The sequence below is a fragment of the Dermochelys coriacea genome, chromosome 6 (assembly GCF_009764565.3).
Source record: "Dermochelys coriacea isolate rDerCor1 chromosome 6, rDerCor1.pri.v4, whole genome shotgun sequence".
Lineage (NCBI taxonomy): Eukaryota > Metazoa > Chordata > Testudines > Dermochelyidae > Dermochelys > Dermochelys coriacea.
Window position 1 is genome coordinate 77,860,240 of NC_050073.1, and position 20,734 is coordinate 77,880,973.

The following is a 20,734-nucleotide window of genomic DNA, read 5'->3' on the forward strand; positions in this document are numbered from 1 at the left end:
TAGAGTACCTCCAGGAGAGCTTCATGGAGATGTCCCTGGAGGATTTCTGCTCCATCCCCAGACATGTTAACAGACTTTTCCAGTAGCTGTACTGGCCATGAATGCATCCCAAGTCCTCAGGGCTACTTAATCATTAAAAACGCTTTTATAACATGTATTATATTTAAAAAGGTACACTCACCAGAGGTCCCTTCTCTGGCTTGGTTGGGTTGGGAGGGTATTTCAGTCAGGGTGATAAATAGATCCTGGCTGTCAGAGAGAATGGTGTGCTGTGTGCTCTCCTCAGGCTCGTCCTCCTCCTCCTCATCTTCCCCGTCTGCAAAATCCTCAGCCATGGCAGAGAGTATCCCATCATCGAAGTCCATGGACAGGGCTGGGGTAGTTGTGGCAGCTCCCCCTAGAATTGCATGCAGCTCAGCATAGAAACAACTTGTCTGGGGCTCTTTTCCGGAGTGTCCGTTTGATTCTTTGGTTTTCTGGTACACTTGTCTGAGCTCCTTAAGTTTCATGCAGCACTGTGTTGCGTCCCTGCTGTAACCTCTGTCCCTCATGGCCTCGGAGATTTTTTTAAAATGTTTTGGCATTTTGTCTTTTGGAACGTAGTTCTGATAGCACGGATTCCTCTCACCATACAGCAATCAGACCCAGTACCTCCTGTTTGGTCCATGCTGGAGTTCTTTTTCGATTCTGGGACTGCATGGTCATCTGAGCTGATGAGCTCGCCTGGCCAAACAGAAAATGAATTCAAAAGTTCCCAGGGCTTTTCCTGTACACCTGGCCAGTGCATCCGAGGTCAGAGTGCTGTCCAGTGCTGCTAAATTTAAGTGCCTTAACATGTGCCTGCAACAGACCTGAAGCAGTGATGGAGAACAACTATCAAAAACTTGGCAGATCTAGAACACCATGTTTAAACTATATAAAATGGAGGTATTGTGTCTCCTGTGTGCAGAGAGTTTCTATTTGTTTCACACAGACTCTTTTTGAGGGCTTAATGTAAATGAGCACTTCTTATTGAGCTGATTTCCCTTCCATGCCAAAGCACCACATCTCAGAACATTGACTTACACCTTTCCTATAATTTATAAGCTTTACACGAGAGAATTCTGCTGTAAGGAGCAAATTTTCAAACTGTACTCTGAACCCGGGCCTGCACAATTGCTTGTTTATCCTTTTTTGGGCAAACAAATCATGGTGGTACTTGTAAATAGGAATTACTCTCACAAATCAGTTAAATATATAATAGCTACCTGACTTCCATGAGTAATCGTAAATTACGTACAGTACTCCTGAGGGAATTCTTTACTAAAAACTTAAAAATTACGTGTACAATATTTTGAAATTCTGCATATTTTGTCAAAATAACACAGTATAATCACACCAGTTTCAATTATTTTGGTAATTTATTTCAAAATACCTGTCAGCAAGTATGTCTGTAACAATACAGACAACAAAAAAGATTCCTTATTCAATACATTAATACAGAACTTTGAGTAATAATAAATTTAATTACAATACAGAGTCATATTTCCAACATCCCTCAGAAGCAGTGTACAGGCTTGGGAGTCAGGCATAATGGTGGAGTGGAGGGAGAGGGATGTAATTGCTGGAAAAGAGCCTGGAAGTGGACCTGGAGGGAGTTGGGTGTGAGTGGAAGAAGTATAGAACTGATTTTTTTTTGTGGGGGAGGAATTGTTAGGGAGTTGGGGAGCCTCCCCCATGCAGAGCATGGCTGACCCTTAGCCTCTCTTATTCAATTAGACACATCTACCCCGTCTCCATATGTCCCTGAACTCACACTTTCCATTCAGCCAGGCAGTCAGCTTCCCCTGTCCCCATGTGACCCTGCATCCCTACTCCCATTCAGTTCCTGGCTCAGTGTTGTCACCCCACTAGCTCCTGTGCCCCTGACCCAGCCTGTCTTCCCCCACCAGCCCTTCTGAATTCCAATCTGTGTGACCCCTCCCCAGCAGCCCCACGTGTCCCACTCTGTCTCCCCATATCCTGTGGCAGGGTGCTGTGAGGAAAGCAGACTCTGCCCCCTCCTTCTCCGCAGCTGGCTGCTCCAGCCTATGAGCCAGCTATCCTCTCCTCTGGCATCATATCAGACCCTGGGTGGTGAAAGATGTAACTGCAGCTTCCCTGTGCCTCTCCATCAGAATCAGTTATTCTGCAGGTGGGGAAAAAAATCTGTGGGGGACATTAATTATGTGCTTGCACTGTGGTGCAGAATTCCCCCAGGAGTAGTACAGGCTCAACTCAGTAGCCAAAATGTAGTGGCCACTCTGGAAAATCTGGCACAATTGACATTTAATCCTCCTTTTAAAGGGAAGTTAGAGGTAAGGCGGAGCGCTATCAAAATGCCACTTATTTAATCAGTTTAGGTCATGCCATCCATTAATTGTGGGTGCAACTATAAAAATTAAACCAATCATGCTTGCTAATACTTGGCCCAAATACAGTCTCTACCACTTGCACCCATGGACAAATGAGCTCTGTAGCTACAGGCCAAAATTAAGAAAAGGCCTGAGTTAATGAAAGTCATTTGAACTGCATCTGAAAACCCCCTAAACGTTTTCTCTCAATTGGTGAATAGGTCAATGGATATTTTTTCCTGCCTCCTCCTTCCATCACAGTCCTTTAAGAATTTTATGGACTTTAATTAAATGTCTAAAAATATGTGAAGATTTTGGGAGCATTTATTAGAAGAATTTAATGATGGTTTCATTTTTATGGCAATCTTATAACAGCAGATTAAAATTGTGCAAGACATGGACTGTAGGAAATAGCTATATCACATTAATTATATTTTTAATGAATATAAAACCAGGGAAAATAAGTCAGGGTAAAATAAGTGTAAGCAGTCAGGATGAGCTCCACCCTGACATCTGGTGGTGAGTTGTGGCAAGTGGTGGAAAAGAACTTCAGGGGCTGATCTCATTTGCATAGGCTCACCCACCCCGCCTAGCATGAGCCTATAGCTGCCCAAATAGTCACTTTGGCTGCTGTGGGATCCCCAGTTTCTCTATTATTGGGGCAGGAAGAATAAATTATAATTATCCTGATTATGTGAATCAAGGACAGTGGAAATGTACTTGGCCTTTTGTTATGATGGAGGGACTCGCCATCAACTAAGTAGCACTCACTAGGCAAGGGACATGGGTTCCAAAACTCAGTGAATTGAGGGGTAGGGGTATCTGGTGATAGGGGGGGTTTTTTTGGTGAGGGCTTATATGCTAATTGCATTTTCTCCTCTTTCCACTGTGGGTTATCAGAGCTAATTTTGATTCTATTAGGAGTCTAGTTACAGGCTACTGAGCTGAATTCACTTTGGGTTAATGGTGCACCAGCACTGAGGCTCCCCTATTGCAGGTTGAAATCACAAAAGAGCTAAACTTACTAAGAGCTGAAATCACTGACTGTTGTGTTAAGTAGCGGGGGAGCCTGATGATATATTGTGGAGCAGTTTGTGGGACAGCTGGCAGAGCAGAGTGGCTGGTGGAGTGGAGCAGTTTGTGGGATGGCTGGAGCAGCTCAAGGGGTGCAACTGGCAGAGAGGAGTGATTTGTGGGACAGCTGGTGGAGCGGAGTGGAGCCCCATGGAGAGGTGGGGCAATTGGCTTTGGACCATGTAAGGTGCCCCTTAAGCCCCCCCACATCTCTACTCAGGTTGGGAGGTAAAGCTCTGCAGATAAACTTTTGAGCTCTGGTGCTTCACTGACCAGGGACAGAGACTTTTGGGTTGTTAGACTTTTGGGACTTTGGGTGATTTTGGGTTGCTGGACTCAAGAACCAAAGGGAAAGGACATGCCCCAAATTGCTTGGGGTGGGTTTTTTTGCTCATGGGTTTTGTTATGAATCCTGTTGGTGGTGGTTCCCCAACATAATGCCACATTGTTTCTCTTTGTTATTAAAAGGCTTTTGCTACACTCAGACTCTGTGCTTGCGAGAGGGGAAGTATTGCCTCTTGGAGGTGCCCAGCAGGGGTGGTATATATTTGTCCCAGGTCACTTGGAGCTCGAGCCGGTTTTGCGTTGTGTATTGGAATGGAACCCCTAGATTCTGAACCCGGCCCTTGTTGCTGCCAACTCTGATGGGCAGAATGGTTACATAAGAGTATTTGACACTGCATGACTCTGTTATGCAAGATGTGCTATGTTATGGTTAGAACTTCAGGTTACTGTGGTCCTCCTGTTTCTTCCAACCTGCACTGTTTTTAAAGTTGATGTTGGTGTTGCATGTGTGTATGTTTGTTTAGTGAAATTAGAGAGAGACATTTGGATGGAATGCAGGCACTTATTTGATAGTATTTCACTCTAAATTTGTTCTGTTTGTGTTAAATTGTATCCCTGAATCAAATAATATATCAAAATGCAGCTTGTTTTTTGAATGTAGAACTGACTGAGTTACTTTTTGCAATGTTGCCCAGTGAGCTGTGATTCTCATGTGAACTAGTGCATTTCTACTTATTCACATAGGTATTATATGAATGTTTACACTAAATCTATCTCAAGGCTTGCTTTAGTCAGTTGGAAACTGTTGCTGTACAAATGTGATACTTAGCAATGTTGCTCGTACTAGTAGTCAGGCAGTAGAACTGCTGCATAAGAATGGAGAGTCCAGTCCTCTGCTGCAGTATATCTACTCACTTATGCAGCATTAAAGGTAGCACAGTACATTTGAAAAATACATTGTGGGAAACAGATAATTTTTGTACTGGCTGTAAGAACTTACATTGATCAGTGCCATGAACTGCTGTTTGCAAACTATGTTGATGATCCTCCTTTGGTGCAATATTTATGCCATCTTGTGATAATATTTGTCATCTCGATGAATGTGTGTTGCCCTGAGAAGATCCATCACGGGCTTAAGTGTTCCTGTCGTACACCAAAAGGTGTTGCAAATGACCATAAGCCATAGTTGTGAATGTTGTAGTGTTAACCTTATCTGGGTGATTTTGGTGTTGCATTGCAGGAGGCAGACTGCTGACAATGGATATTACAGCTTTTTAAATCAAGTAAATGTTGTAAAATTGTGATGAGTACACCTCAAAAGACTCAGTGGCTCACTTCAATTGGGAAGAACTCCCAAATGCTTAGTACCTTTATCTTAACTACTCTGTATTTGCAAAACTGGACTGCAACTTCTTAAGAGTAACAATTCCTTTACAATTTTAGCACTTACATCTCTGGTTTCAGTTGAAATGCAGGAATAAGTGGCATACAAAACAGCTTTCCATATGTCTAATATCATTCAAGGTAGATCCCAAATTGATATCACCTTATTTATTTTTAGGGAGGATTTTACCCAGGACTTTCACTGTTTCTCTACAGATCAAGGGCCTTTTATAATCTATTAAAGTATCCAGCATGTTTTACCCGCTTAATTGGGAATTTTGTCTTTTGTATGATGTCAGTACAGTGTTGTATAGAGATTTCCTATAATTCTACTGAGAGAGACAAGGTGGGGAAAGTAGTATCTTTTATTGGACCAATGTTTGTTTGGTGAAAGAGACAAGTTTTAGAGTTCCACAGAGCTCTTCTTCAGAATGTTACTGTGATATACAGGAAATATTGTACAGCTGTAATATTGGCTTCCAGTAGAAAGTGGCAAGTCTCTTTTCAAAATCTTGTAGTGGACTTTGCAGGCTCTTGCAGATTTATTGATTCTAATGATTCTAATAAAATGTGAACAAATTCTCTGAAGTCCTACTATTTCATAGAATAGAGATATTTATGTATATTATATATTGTGTCTGTACATTACAGGTGTTTGTAACATGGTAGTATGGGATAAGACCTTTGTCAGCATGAGGTAGTGAAAGTGACATCAATTAAGAGTGCTGAAGCCAGGAATGAGTCCAGTCAGCCCAGTTAAACATTCATAAAACCTTTTACTCCATGGTATGCCATTATGTTTTCTGTAATATATGTGGACATTAACAGAATATACATTTTAACAACCTTTAGGATTTTTTGAAAAAATAGTGGGCCTGTATTTTTGTATGCCTTCACCAGTAAGGTGAGTGTTTGAGTTTCCGTGAATGCTACAGTATGGGGTTCAGAGGAAGCCATAGAAACCTATATTGAGATCATATATTAGCATTTTACACATCGGAGACTTCAAAGTGGTGACTTTTTAATCTCAGGATTGGACCTTGTAGAACTCAGTCCCCATGAGAAACTAGGCCTGTTACCTTTCCAAGTGGTATAAAGCTTCCATTTTTAAATAGGTAGAACAATGAAATAACTAGACACACACAAGGCATCTTCTTAAGCATACATTTCTCTGGTAGACATACAGATTAAAAATACCAGCATTGTAAGGGTTAAATTAAGATGTGTCTTGCTTTCCTCTTACATAATTCATGCACCAAACATCAAAATGCCTCCATGTGAAATTGTTCACAGGCATATCCTTTCAGTGTCATGTTATGGATCCCACAATATCTTGATAAGACTCTTGCGGGGAGATTTGAGTTTCCTTGTTACCTAGGTAATAGAGGTTATATTTCCATCTTTCTTTTATCCCATGAGCCAAAAGGTATAGGTAGGGAGTCTTGGCAAGCATTCTTGGAGAAAGACTGGCCGATCAGGGGGTGTAGATCTGTATCCCACCCTCGCATCCACCTCCCGACACGCACTCTTAGTATGCTCGATGATCATCAGGAAACCTTTTGCTGGCACGCAGGTTGCTGGTGCATAAGGATGTAATCTACAAGAGAGAATGAAGAGAATTTAATAAAATAAGAAAAATGTGCTGTAGTAGAGGTTTCCACCATGATCTGCTACTTTTCTATTATTTAATGTATTTTGTTGTACACAACATAATGGCAGTTTTCCTAACCTTAAAGCATCCAGCCCTGCTAATGAAAGCCTAAACGACACTACTTCGGGGTTCTCCGGCATAACAATGAAAACTGATATTATTCTTCAGAAAAAAAAATTAATTAGACCAGTAGTGGATAATAATTATAGTATCGAGCTCAAAAGAAAAGCCAACAGTTGATTAATTTAAGGAGGGAAAAGTAACGAATAAAATTGGAATGCCTTTTAATACTTACATTTATTTTATACACTGCCATCCAACTCAACCCAGTCAGAAGGCAATATTTAGTACTGGAAAACACAGTACATATTTAATTATTTCACTTCTTCCATAAACAAGTTTAATTGGAATCTAAAAACAGCAAGGGACAAAAGATCAGTTCATTAGGGACTAACTAACGGAAAAGGGCAGATAAAAACCTTTTGTCTGATACAGATGTACCTCCCGAGCACCATCGGTGAACACCAAGCAGCACACTAATCACAAAGCAAGAGGTGTTCTCATTAATAGACTTACCAGATCACCACAAGCTTTGAAGGTACTGATCATCAATTATTGCACTAATTGTTTGTTCTGTTTGCGTGTCTCAGGCTAAAAGGCAAGAGTCACTGAAGCAAAAAAGAGACAAATAATTGCTACCTCAGTGGCAGTTGGTTTTTAGTATCTCATTATTTATGATTTGTTTTGCTGTGCATGTGTGACTTTAAGATGACTGTATTCATGCATACTCCAAGAAGCATACTGTGTAACACTTGTGAAAGCATCATGCATATTATTCAGCAAGTCCAGGCACCAAAACTGCTTCTCAAAGCTGTGCCAGCATCTTTGTCTTGTTTTTGTAAAGAATACCAAAAATGCTCACATTGAAGGTCTGCCTGTTTTGTTTTGAATTTCAAGTGTTTAGCAATATTTTGCTCCTAAATATCCTTGCTATCTGAATGAGTACTTCTTTTTAAAAGTCTTAGAAAACGGTTTTAAAGCCACCCATGCCTTTTTTTTACAGCCTCTCCAGAACAGTGTCTATCTTTAAGTCATGAATAATGATATTGTCTTGGTGACAGAATGGAGCTCCTGTGAAGGACTTTTCCCTTTCCCCATTCCAGATAATGAAGAATTTACATGGGATTTAGAATATTTACATCAGTTCCCATACCAGAGGCTACATACATCTCTGAGAGCACTTAGGGAAATCCTTTATTCTGTCCAGTGTTCAGATTCCTTTCCCCAAGTTAGCTATTGCCTCACTGTCAGAGCTTCAGACTTACGTGTGTGTGTAACAGCAGCATAGTTGTCTTTCTGTAAAAACAATGTGTTGACAGCAGACTTAGAGGCATAGTCCTCATGATTGATAAAAACATGGAGACCCAGACTTGAAGGTGACATGGTGACAGAACCTGCAGGCCTGATAGAAAACTTTGAAATCATAGGCAGAAACAAAGTTCCCTAGTTGTAGCAATGATGCTTAATGAGTGAGTTGAGAAAGGTGACAAATGTTGAGTTGTAGGGTCATAGTCAAGATGGTCATTCTTCATAAGCTTATGTAGCTCACTCTTTTTACTTTTTACTTACTCTTTTTACTCCCCCACAGAGATGTATACAAAACAATGAGCTAAAATCAGTGATATTATGGCAGATGGATATTCATAGAAGCATTAAGACAGACCTCAGAGTTGGAAAAAAATGAAATGTTGCAGTGAGAACAGGAGAGAGGTGATGCTTGCTCGGGCTGGCCAATGGAGAGAGAACAGAGAGCACAGGAGTGGACTGGGAAACACTGGGTTGCTGGAAAATCAAGGAGTCTGTCTGAGAGGAAAGTCATTTTCAGAGGGAATGGGTGAGGGTGGTGGCATGAATGGGTAAATTCCTGAAGTCTTTAGTCAGAGGACTGAACAAAAACTGTCAGGCAAACTTCCACTGAAATCGTCAAGGGAGTTTGCCTGAGAGAGGACTGAGTAAAGACCTTGGGCTTTGGCCCATTGTTCTCTGTGGAATGGTTTAGGGACCTGTTGGTCCTTAATCAATAAAACATGCTGTACTGTTTGTTCCCCTGTATTTTTAAAAATCCTCTCATTTGACTCTGAAAACTTATCCTGGCTACTCTTACTGATTTTTACAAAATATAGGCCAAACAGAGTAAGCCTGGGGCATATACCCTATGAATAAGCCTCCAAGTAAGATTTTCCCCCCTCCCCCCATGGTAGGTTGTAATGCAGATCAAGGAATTTGAAGGAATGGGGTCAGGGGAAAGTACTTTCCTAAACAATTGTAAGGGAGGAACATGATCACAAAAATGTTAGTGAGTTTGCTTCCTGTTTAATCTTAATCTACCTGTGTAGATATTTCATGCGTTTCCTAGATCCACTCCATTTTTTCTCCTTCTCTTCACCCTTACTCCTAGACTCAGGATAAAATACACATCTCTCTTAGAGGTTTGGGGTAGGGATGTTTATGTATAAAAGAAGTTACTGTAATTTTCACACTGATGATCCTTGCTTAAACAGCATCTAGGAACCAGAATTCCTATTCTATTCTTACGGTATTTATGTCCAAGTGCCTGAAGGCAAAGACTCCTGACAGTAAATGTAATTCTTACTTAAAATGCTTTTCTCTTGCAAAAGGCAACTTCTTCCTAACAGTTTTGCACTGCATTATGTATTTCTCATGGAAATGTCAAATCAATAAATGCAAAAGTGGCACCTTAAGGTTTTTCTGTTACATTATTATATCCCAATTAAAATTTTAACTCAAATCTAGGATTCAGATTTGGTAACTAGGTTCTTTGCACACAACTTGACCAAGGAAATGCTAAGTCTATGGAGATATTTTTTTATCCTAAATCATATAATTAAAAAAACACTACAGCAAACAGGGAAAGACTAAGAATGAGCTCTCAAAACTGGATACTCTCATAAAAAGCCAATCTTCCACACAAACTTCCTCGTGGCTGGACTCTACAAAAGCTAGACAAGCCATTTACAACACACACTTTGCTTCTCTACAAAAGAAAAAGGACACTAAACTATCTAAACTACTACATGCCACAAGAGGCCACAACAGTGGTTCCCTTAACCCATCCAGCAATACTGTTAATCTATCCAACTATACTCTTAGCGCCGAAGAAGAATCTGTCCTATCTCGGGGCCTCTCCCTCTGCCCCTCCACCCGCACGAACATGATACAGTTCTGTTGTGACCTAGAATCCTATTTTTGACACCTCCGACTCGAGGAATATTTCCAACACACCTCTGAACAACATACTAACCCACAGAGAGCTTCCTACCAAGACTACAAAAAGAAGGATTCTGAGTGAATTCCCCCTGAAGGTCGAAACAACAGACTGGACTTCTACGTAGAGTGCTTCCACCAATGTGCACAGGCTGAAATTGTGGAAAAGCAGCATCACTTGCCCCATAACCTCAGCCCTGCGGAACACAATGCCATCCACAGCCTCAGACACAACTCTGACATCATGATGATGACAGCACCTCCTTTGTCAGCCTTTTTGATTATGAATAGGTTGGAATATGAACAAGAGGCTACTAGGCAGCTCTCCAACACCACTTTCTACAAGCCATTACCCTCTGATCCCACTGAGGGTTACCAAAAGAAACTACAGCATTTGCTCAAGAAACTCCCTGAAAAAGCACAAGCACAAGAACAAATCCGCACAGACACACCCCTCAAACCCTGACCTGGGGTATTCTATCTGCTACCCAAGATCCATAAACCTGGAAATCCTGGATGCCCCATCATCTCAGGCATTGGCACCCTGACAGCAGGATTGTCTGGCTATGTAGACTCCCTCCTCAGGCCCTATGCTACCAGCACTCCCAGCTATCTTCGAGACACCACTGACTTCCTGAGGAAGCTACAATCCATCGGTGATCTTCCTGAAAGCACCATCCTGCACTATAGATGTAGAAGCCCCCTACACCAACATTCCACACAAAGATGGACTACAAGATCAGGAACACTATCCCCGATAATGTCAGCCACCAGGTTTGCTAAACTTTGTGACTTTGTCCTCACCCATAACTATTTCACATTGGGGGACAATGTATACCTTCAAATCAGAGGCACTGCTATGGGGACCTGCATGGCCCCATAGTATGCCATAATTTTTATGGCTGACTTAGAACAACGCTTCCTCAGCTCTCGTCCCCTAATGCCCCTACTCTATTTGCGCTACATTGATAACATCTTCATCATCTGGACCCATGGAAAAGAAGCCCTTGAGGAATTCCACCATGATTTCAACAATTTCCATCCCACCATCAACCTCAGCCTGGACCAGTCCACACAAGAGATCTACTTCCTGTACGCTATGGTGCTAATAAGTGATGGTCACATAAACACTACCCTATACTGACTGCTATTCCGACCTACATGCCTCCACGCCACATGATCCATTTTCTGCAGCCAAGCTCTACAATATAACACATTTGCTCCAACCCCTCAGACAGAGACAAACACCTACAAGATCTCTATCTAAGCATTCTTACAACTACAGTACTCACCTGCTGAAGTGAAGAAACAGATAGACAGAGCCAGAAGAGTACCTAGAAATCACCTACTACAGGACAGGCCCAACAAAGAAAATAACAGAACGCCACTAGCCATCACCTTCAGCCCCAACTAAAACCTCTCCAACGCATCATCAAGGATCTACAACCTATCCTGAAGGATGACCCATCACTCTCACAGATCTTGGGAGACAGGCCAGTCCTTGCTTACAGACAGCCCCCCAACCTGAAGCAAATACTCACCAGCAGCCACACAACCGAACCACTAACCCAGGAACCTATCCTTGCAACAAAGCCTGTTGCCAACTATGCCCACATATCTATTCAGAGGACACTATCATAGGGCCTAATCACATCAGCCACACTATCAGAGGCTCGTTCACCTGCGCATCTACCAATGTGATATATGCCATCATGTGCCAGCAATGCCCCTATGCCATGTACATTGGTCAAACTGGACAGTCTCTACGTAAAAGAATAAATGGACACAAATCAGACATCAAGAATTATAACATTCAAAAACCAGTTGGAGAAGACTTCAATCTCTCCGGTCACTCGATTACAGACCTGAGAGTGGCTATCCTTCAAAAAAAAAAAAAACAACTTCAAAAACGGACTCCAACGAGAGACTGCTGAATTGGAATTAATTTGCAAACTGGATACAATTAACTTAGGCTTGAATAGAGACTGGGAGTGGATGGGTCATTACACAAAGTAAAACTATTTCCCCATGTTTATCCCCACCCCCACCCCCCACTGTTCCTCAGACGTTCTTGTCAACTGCTGGAAATGGCCCACCTTGATTATCACTACAAAAGCTCCCCTCTCCACCCTGCTCTCCTGCTAGTAATAGCTCACCTTAAGTGATCACTCTGGTTACATGTTCTCTATGTATATAAATCTCCACACTGTATTTTCCACTGAATGCATCCTTTGAAGTGAACTGTAGCTCACGAAAGCTTATGCTCAAATAAATTTGTTAGTCTCTAAGGTGCCGCAAGTACTCCTAGTCATAAAATGACACTCAGTTTTCACGTGCTCTATAGAGACTTGTTAGAGTTTAACAGCTATCTGTTTAGAAGATTGTCTGCATTAATTATGTTCCAACCCAGCGCTGCAGGTCTGAATAGGACTTTCTCTGCTACTGCTCTGCCCAGAAGCCTGGGGCCACAGGACTGCCACACACTGGAACTGATGACTGGGTGGCTGTCTCTTCTGTGCACTCAGTGCTCTCATTGTGGGTGCCCAAGTAACAGGGAGATGGAGGAAACAGCCTGAGTGAGATGGAGAGGGCTGAGGAGTCTGGCCAGGTGGAATGGCAAGGAGGGAAACTGGGATGAAGAGTCTGAGGAGTAGACTGAGACTGGAACCAAGGTGGGGAAGAATGTGATTGGTCAAGGAGATCATAGAATCATAGAATCATAGAATATCAGGGTTGGAAGGGACCCCAGAAGGTCATCTAGTCCAACCCCCTGCTCAAAGCAGGACCAAGTCCCAGTTAAATCATCCCAGCCAGGGCTTTGTCAAGCCTGACCTTAAAAACCTCTAAGGAAGGAGATTCTACCACCTCCCTAGGTAACGCATTCCAGTGTTTCACCACCCTCTTAGTGAAAAAGTTTTTCCTAATATCCAATCTAAACCTCCCCCATTGCAACTTGAGACCATTACTCCTCGTTCTGTCATCTGCTACCATTGAGAACAGTCTAGAGCCATCCTCTTTGAAACCCCCTTTCAGGTAGTTGAAAGCAGCTATCAAATCCCCCCTCATTCTTCTCTTCTGCAGACTAAACAATCCCAGCTCCCTCAGCCTCTCCTCATAAGTCATGTGCTCTAGACCCCTAATCATTTTTGTTGCCCTTCGCTGTACTCTTTCCAATTTATCCACATCCTTCCTGTAGTGTGGGGCCCAAAACTGGACACAGTACTCCAGATGAGGCCTCACCAGTGCCGAATAGAGGGGAACGATCACGTCCCTCGATCTGCTCGCTATGCCCCTACTTATACATCCCAAAATGCCATTGGCCTTCTTGGCAACAAGGGCACACTGCTGACTCATATCCAGCTTCTCGTCCACTGTCACCCCTAGGTCCTTTTCCGCAGAACTGCTGCCGAGCCATTCGGTCCCTAGTCTGTAGCGGTGCATTGGATTCTTCCATCCTAAGTGCAGGACCCTGCATTTATCCTTATTGAACCTCATTAGATTTCTTTTGGCCCAATCCTCCAATTTGTCTAGGTCCTTCTGTATCCTATCCCTCCCCTCCAGCGTATCTACCACTCCTCCCAGTTTAGTATCATCCGCAAATTTGCTGAGAGTGCAATCCACACCATCCTCCAGGTCATTTATGAAGATATTGAACAAAACGGGCCCCAGGACCGACCCCTGGGGCACTCCACTTGACACCGGCTGCCAACTAGACATGGAGCCATTGATCACTACCCGTTGAGCCCGACAATCTAGCCAGCTTTCTACCCACCTTATAGTGCATTCATCCAGCCCATACTTCCTTAACTTGCTGACAAGAATGCTGTGGGAGACCGTGTCAAAAGCTTTGCTAAAGTCAAGAAACAATACATCCACTGCTTTCCCTTCATCCACAGAACCAGTAATCTCATCATAAAAGGCGATTAGATTAGTCAGGCATGACCTTCCCTTGGTGAATCCATGCTGACTGTTCCTGATCACTTTCCTCTCCTCTAAGTGCTTCAGGATTGATTCTTTGAGGACCTGCTCCATGATTTTTCCAGGGACTGAGGTGAGGCTGACCGGCCTGTAGTTCCCAGGATCCTCCTTCCCTTTTTTAAAGATGGGCACTACATTAGCCTTTTTCCAGTCATCCGGGACTTCCCCCGTTCGCCACGAGTTTTCAAAGATAATGGCCAAGGGCTCTGCAATCACAGCCGCCAATTCCTTCAGCACTCTCGGATGCAATTCGTCCGGCCCCATGGACTTGTGCACGTCCAGCTTTTCTAAATAGTCCCTAACCACCTCTATCTCTACAGAGGGCTGGCCATCTCTTCCCCGTTTTGTGTTGCCCAGCACAGCAGTCTGGGAGCTGACCTTGTTAGTGAAAACAGAGGCAAAAAAAAGCATTGAGTACATTAGCTTTTTCCACATCCTCTGTCACTAGCTTGCCTCCCTCATTCAGTAAGGGGCCCACACTTTCCTTGGCTTTCTTCTTGTTGCCAACATACCTGAAGAAACCCTTCTTGTTACTCTTGACATCTCTTGCTAGCTGCAGCTCCAGGTGCGATTTGGCCCTCCTGATATCTTTCCTACATGCCCGAGCAATATTTTTATACTCTTCCCTGGTCATATGTCCAACCTTCCACTTCTTGTAAGCTTCTTTTTTATGTTTAAGATCCGCTAGGATTTCACCATTAAGCCAAGCTGGTCGCCTGCCATATTTACTATTCTTTCGACTCATCGGGATGGTTTGTCCCTGTAACCTCAACAGGGATTCCTTGAAATACAGCCAGCTCTCCTGGACTCCCTTCCCTTTCATGTTAGTCCCCCAGGGGATCCTGGCCATCTGTTCCCTGAGGGAGTCAAAGTCTGCTTTCCTGAAGTCCAGGGTCCGTATCCTGCTGCTTACCTTTCTTCCCTGCGTCAGGATCCTGAACTCAACCAACTCATGGTCACTGCCTCCCAGATTCCCATCCACTTTTGCTTCCCCCACTAATTCTACCCGGTTTGTGAGCAGCAGGTCAAGAAAAGCGCTCCCCCTAGTTGGCTCCCCTAGCACTTGCACCAGGAAATTGTCCCCTACGCTTTCCAAAAACTTCCTGGATTGTCTATGCACCGCTGTATTGCTCTCCCAGCAGATATCAGGAAAATTAAAGTCACCCATGAGAATCAGGGCATGCGATCTAGTAGCTTCTGTGAGTTGCCGGAAGAAAGCCTCATCCACCTCATCCCCCTGGTCCGGTGGTCTATAGCAGACTCCCACCATGACATCACTCTTGTTGCACACACTTCTAAACTTAATCCAGAGACACTCAGGTTTTTCCACAGTTTCGTACCGGAGCTCTGAGCAGTCATACTGCTCCCTTACATACAGTGCTACTCCCCCACCTTTTCTGCCCTGCCTGTCCTTCCTGAACAGTTTATAACCATCCATGACTGTACTCCAGTCATGTGAGTTATCCCACCAAGTCTCTGTTATTCCAATCACGTCATAATTCCTTGACATCACCAGGACCTCCAGTTCTCCCTGCTTGTTTCCAAGGCTTTGTGCATTTGTATATAAGCACTTGAGATAACCTGTTGATCGCCCCTCATTCCCAGTATGAGGCAGGAGCCCTCCCCTCACAGACCTTCCTGCCTGTGCTTCCTCCCGGTATCCCGCTTTCCCACTTACCTCAGGGCTTTGGTCTCCTTCCCCCGGTGAACCTAGTTTAAAGCCCTCCTCACTAGGTTAGCCAGCCTGCTGGCAAAGATGTTCTTCCCTCTCTTCGTAAGATGGAGCCCGTCTCTGCCCAGCACTCCTCCTTCATGGAACACCATCCCATGGTCAAAGAATCCAAAGCCTTCTCTCCGACACCACCTGCGTAGCCATTCGTTGACCTCCACGATTCGACGGTCCCTACCCAGGCCTTTTCCTTCCACGGGGAGGATGGACGAGAACACCACTTGCGCCACCAACTCCTTTATCCTTCTTCCCAGAGATGAGGTGGTGGACTGGAGAATAGAGCAAGGGTGTGAAGACGAGTACAACACAGAGTCATGGGGGGCAGGACTGAGACTTGGGCAAGGAGCTAAGTGGGGTGGGTGGGATATTGGAGCAAGAACAGGCTGAAGGAGATTGGGCCAGCAGTGATCAGGCTTGCAGGGACAAAGGCAAAATGATCTGTAATGACTGGAGAACACAGCTCATCCCCACTATCTGGAACAGATCCCAGGATTCTTGAGTCTCACCATTCAATGAGCAGGATTCCCAATTCTGAATCCATACAGCAACATTGTCTTCATTGCTCTACTAGGCCAACACCATTTGCTTTCTAATTCACTTCTGTAACAATAATAGACAAGGAAAGAAAATATGCCAAAATGTCAAAACAGTATTCAAATAACCTGACCATGGGATGGTGTTCCAAGGAGGAGGAGTGCTAGGCAGAGAAGAGCACCACCTAATGAAGAGAGGGAAGAGCATCTTTGTAAGCAGGCTGGCTAACCTAGTGAGGAAGACTTTAAACTAGGTTCACTGGGGGAAGGAGACCAAAGCCCTGAGGTAAGTGGGGAAGTGGGATAACGGGAGGAAGCACGAGCAGGAGAGCACAAGAGGGGAGGGCTCTTGCCTCATACTGAGAAAGCGGGACGGTCAGCAAGTTATCTTAAGTGCCTATACACAAATTCAAGAAGCCTGGGAAACAAGCAAGGAGAACTGGAAGTCCTGGCACAGTCAAGGAATTATGATGTGATTGGAATAACAGAGACTTGGTGGGATAACTCACATGACTGGAGTACTGTCATGGATGGATATAAACTGTTCAGGAAGGACAGGCAGGGTAGAAAAGGTGGGGAATTGCATTGTATGTAAGAGAGCAGTATGACTGCTCAGAGCTCTAGTATGAAACTGCAGAAAAACCTGAGAGTCTCTGGATTAAGATTAGAAGTGTGAGAAACAAGGGTGATGTGGTGTTGGGAGTCTGCTATAGACCACCAGACCGGGGGATGAGATGGACTAGGCTTTCTTCTGGCAACCAACAGAAGTTACGAGATGGCAGGCCCTGGTTCTCATGGGAGACTTCAACCACCCTGATATCTGCTGGGAGAGCAATACAGTGGTGCACAGACAATCCAAGAAGTTTTTGGAAAGTGGAGGGGGCAATTTCCTGGTGCAAGTGCTGGAGGAACCAACGAGGGGCAGAGCTCTTCTTGACCTGCTGCTCACAAACTGGAAAGAATTAATAGTGGAAGCAAAAGTGGACGGGAACCTGGGAGGCAGTGACCATGAGATGGTTGAGTTCAGGATCTTGACACAAGGAAGAAAGGAGAGCAGCAGAATATGGACCCTGGACTTCAGAAAAGCAGACTTTGACTCCCACAGGGAACTGATGAGCTGGATCACCTGGGAGAATAACATGAGGGTGAAAGGAGTCCAGGAGACCTGGCTGTATTTTAAAAAATCTTTACTGAGGTTACAGGAACAAACCATCCCGATGTATAGAGAGAATAGTAAATATGACAGGCAACCAGCTTGGCTTAACAGTGAAATCCTTGCTGATCTTAAACACAAAAAGAAGCTTACAGGAAGTGGAAGATTGGACAAATGACCAGGGAGGAGTATAAAAATATTGCTCGGGCATGAAGTAATGAAATCAGGAAGGCCAAATCACACTTGGAGTTGCAGCTAGCAAGGGATGTTAAGAGTAACAAGAAGGGTTTCTTCGGGTATGTTAGCAACAAGAAGAAAGTGAAGGAAAGTGTGGGCCCCTTACTGAATGAGGGAGGCAACCTACTGACAGAGGATGTGGGAAAAGCTAATGTACTCAGTGCTTTTTTTGCCTCTGTCTTCACGAACAAGGTCAGCTCCCAGACTACTGCACTGGGCAGCACAACATGGGGAGGAGGTAACCAGCCCTCTGTGGAGAAAGAAGTGGTTTGGGACTATTTAGAAAAGCTGGACGAGCACAAGTCCATGAGGTCGGATGCGCTGCATCTGAGAGTGCTAATGTAGTTGGTGAATATGATTGCAGAGCCATTGGCCATTATCTTTGAAAACTCATGGAGACCAGGGGAGGTCCCGGACGACTAGAAAAAGGCTAATGTAGTGCCCATCTTTAAAAAAGGGAAGGAGGAGGATCCGGGGAACTACAGGCCAGTCAGTCTCACCTCAATCCCTGGAAAAATCATGGAGCAGGTCCTCAAGGAATCAATTCTGAAGCACTTAGAGGAGAGGAAAGTGATCAGGAACAGTCAGCATGGATTCACCAAGGGCAAGTCATGCCTGACTAATCTAATTGCCTTCTATGATGAGATAACTGGCTCTGTGGATGAGGGGAAAGCAGTGGAAGTGTTGTTCCTTGACTTTAGCAAAACTTTTCATACGGTCTCCCACAGTATTCTTGCCAGCAAGTTAAAGAAGTATGGGCTGGATGAATGGACTATAAGATAGATAGAAACCTGGCTAGATTGTCGGGCTCAACGGGTAGTGATCAATGGCTCCATGTTTAGTTGGCAGCTGGTCCTGGGGCCGGTTTTGTTCAATATCTTCATTAATGATCTGGAGGATGGCGTGGACTGCACCCTCAGCAAGTTTGCAGCTGACACTAAACTGGGAGGATTGGTAGGTAAGCTGGAGAGTAGGGATAGGATACAGAGGGCCCTAGACAAATTAAAGGATTGGGCCAAAAGAAATCTGATGAGGTTCAACAAGGACAAGTGCAGAGTCCTGCACTTAGGACGGAAGAATCCCATGCACCCCTACAGACTAGGGACCGAATGGATAGGCAGCAGTTCTGCAGAAAAGGACCTAGGGGTTACAGTGGATGCGAAGCTGGATATGAGTCAACAGTGTGCTCTTGTTTCCAAGAAAGCTAACAGCATTGGGCTGTCTAGGTAGGGGCATTGCCAGCAGTTCGAGGGACGTGATTGTTCCCCTCTATTCAAAATTGGTGAGGCCTCATCTGGAGTACTGTTTCCAGTTTGGGACCCCACACTACAAGAAGGATGTGGAAAAATTGGAGAAAGTCCAGTAGAGGGCAACAAAAATGATTAGGGGACTGGAATACATGACTTGTGAGGAGAGGTTGAGGGAACTGGAATTGTTTAATCTGCAGAAAAGGAGGGGGGATTTGATAACTGCTTTCAACTACCTGAAAGGGGTTCCAAAGAGGATGGATCTAGACTATTCTCAGTGGTGGCAGATGACAGAACAAGGAGTAATGGTCTCAAGTTGCAGTGGGGGGTGTTTAGGTTGGATATTAGGTCAAACTTTTTCACTAGGAGGGTGGTGAAGCACTGGAATGCGTTACCTAGGGAAGTGGTGGAATCTCCTTCCTTTTGAGGTTTTTAAGATCAGGCTTGACAAAGCCCTGGCTGGGATGATTTAGTTGGGGATTTGTCCTCCTGAGGTCCCTTCCAACCCTGTTGTTCTATGATTCTAACATAGAATATGGGGAGAGGGAGAGCAGGCACACAGAAATCGGAGGCTTTGTATTTCCATTTGCTTTTATCTGCTTATTCTGAAGATGTTACTTAATCAATTTTAAGGATATTCCAGAGCATGAAGCATGAAATTCCCAAGTCATTACATAGTCACAACTTTACAGAACATGAGCTCTTCAGTAAATACACAGATTTTTGCAAACTGTAAATCATCTGTGAGCCACTACTGTTCTACTAATTACAGCAAGAAGCTGTGCTCATTAGCTGTTCTCATCTGGCTCACTGCACGAGCTAAATAGTCCGTAAATGAGCCAGCAATTACTGCTGTATTACCCCATCACATCTTCTCATATCGAAATATCTGCACCAAATGTTTTTGTTGGTATTATCAAGTTAGGAATTTCATAATCATATTGCTACAGGTAATTGGGAGATGGTTGGGGTGGGTGGGAGATATGAAAATAGAATCTACAACTAAGAGCATTTGGTTGGCTACCAGGAAGTAGGTTACACATCACAATGACCATTTCTGAATCCAGATAGCCACATGGGTATACAAATACTGTTCTTAATTTTAAAAAAATCTGCCTTCCTCTCCATCCTGACTCTCCCCCGCCCCCCATCCTTGCTATAATAGTAAGGTTCATTAATATTTGACATAGAAAAGGTGAATGGGAGGTTTTGTGAAGCTTCTGATTTAGTGGTATAGGTAGGAGAAGCTGGTCTTGGAGCAGTTAAGATGCTTTTGAACTTAGTTGATTGTTGGAATATGGCAGATGGAGTAAACCCAGTAGGAACTGGTGACCTTAGTGTTAGTCCAGCAGCCATTCTAATGAAGTTTGTTTTAGGGTCCATACACTGTGTGTGTGTGTGTGTGTGTGTGTGTGTGTGTGTGTGTGTATTCTGTATCACAGACCCATGAATTTTCAGAATCTGCCTGCTGACACTATCACGGTTGAGTATTTTGAAATACCAACATTTCATCCTGGCTACCAGGGTTTCATCTTATCCTTGTCACCCCTCCCTCACATAATCAGGAGTTCGCATGATTTGAGGTATACTCTTCTGATTTGATTTTGTTCTAATACATAAAGTGGCTGTATCTAACATTTGCAATATAGCAATCATGAACAATACCTACTCAAATAATTGGGGTATAGCACAGACCTAAATTTTCATTTGATACAGCAGCCATTCTTTTTAATGTGAAATATTCAACACATTAAAATGATCATTGTTATGTGTGTGTGTGTGTGTGTGTGTGTGTGTGTGTGTGTGT

At 43.8% G+C, this 20,734-nt stretch overlaps 1 long non-coding RNA gene across 1 annotated transcript; it reads right to left on the minus strand.

Moving 5' to 3' along the window:
* Positions 1–683: 683 nt before the first annotated feature.
* On the minus strand, positions 684–17,141 carry LOC122460609. The gene is made up of 3 exons (XR_006282029.1): positions 17,129–17,141; positions 11,339–11,342; positions 684–814 (listed from the first exon to the last, which is right to left on the minus strand). It is a non-coding gene; the product is annotated as an uncharacterized LOC122460609 (long non-coding RNA).
* Between the last annotated feature and the right edge of the window lie 3,593 nt (positions 17,142–20,734).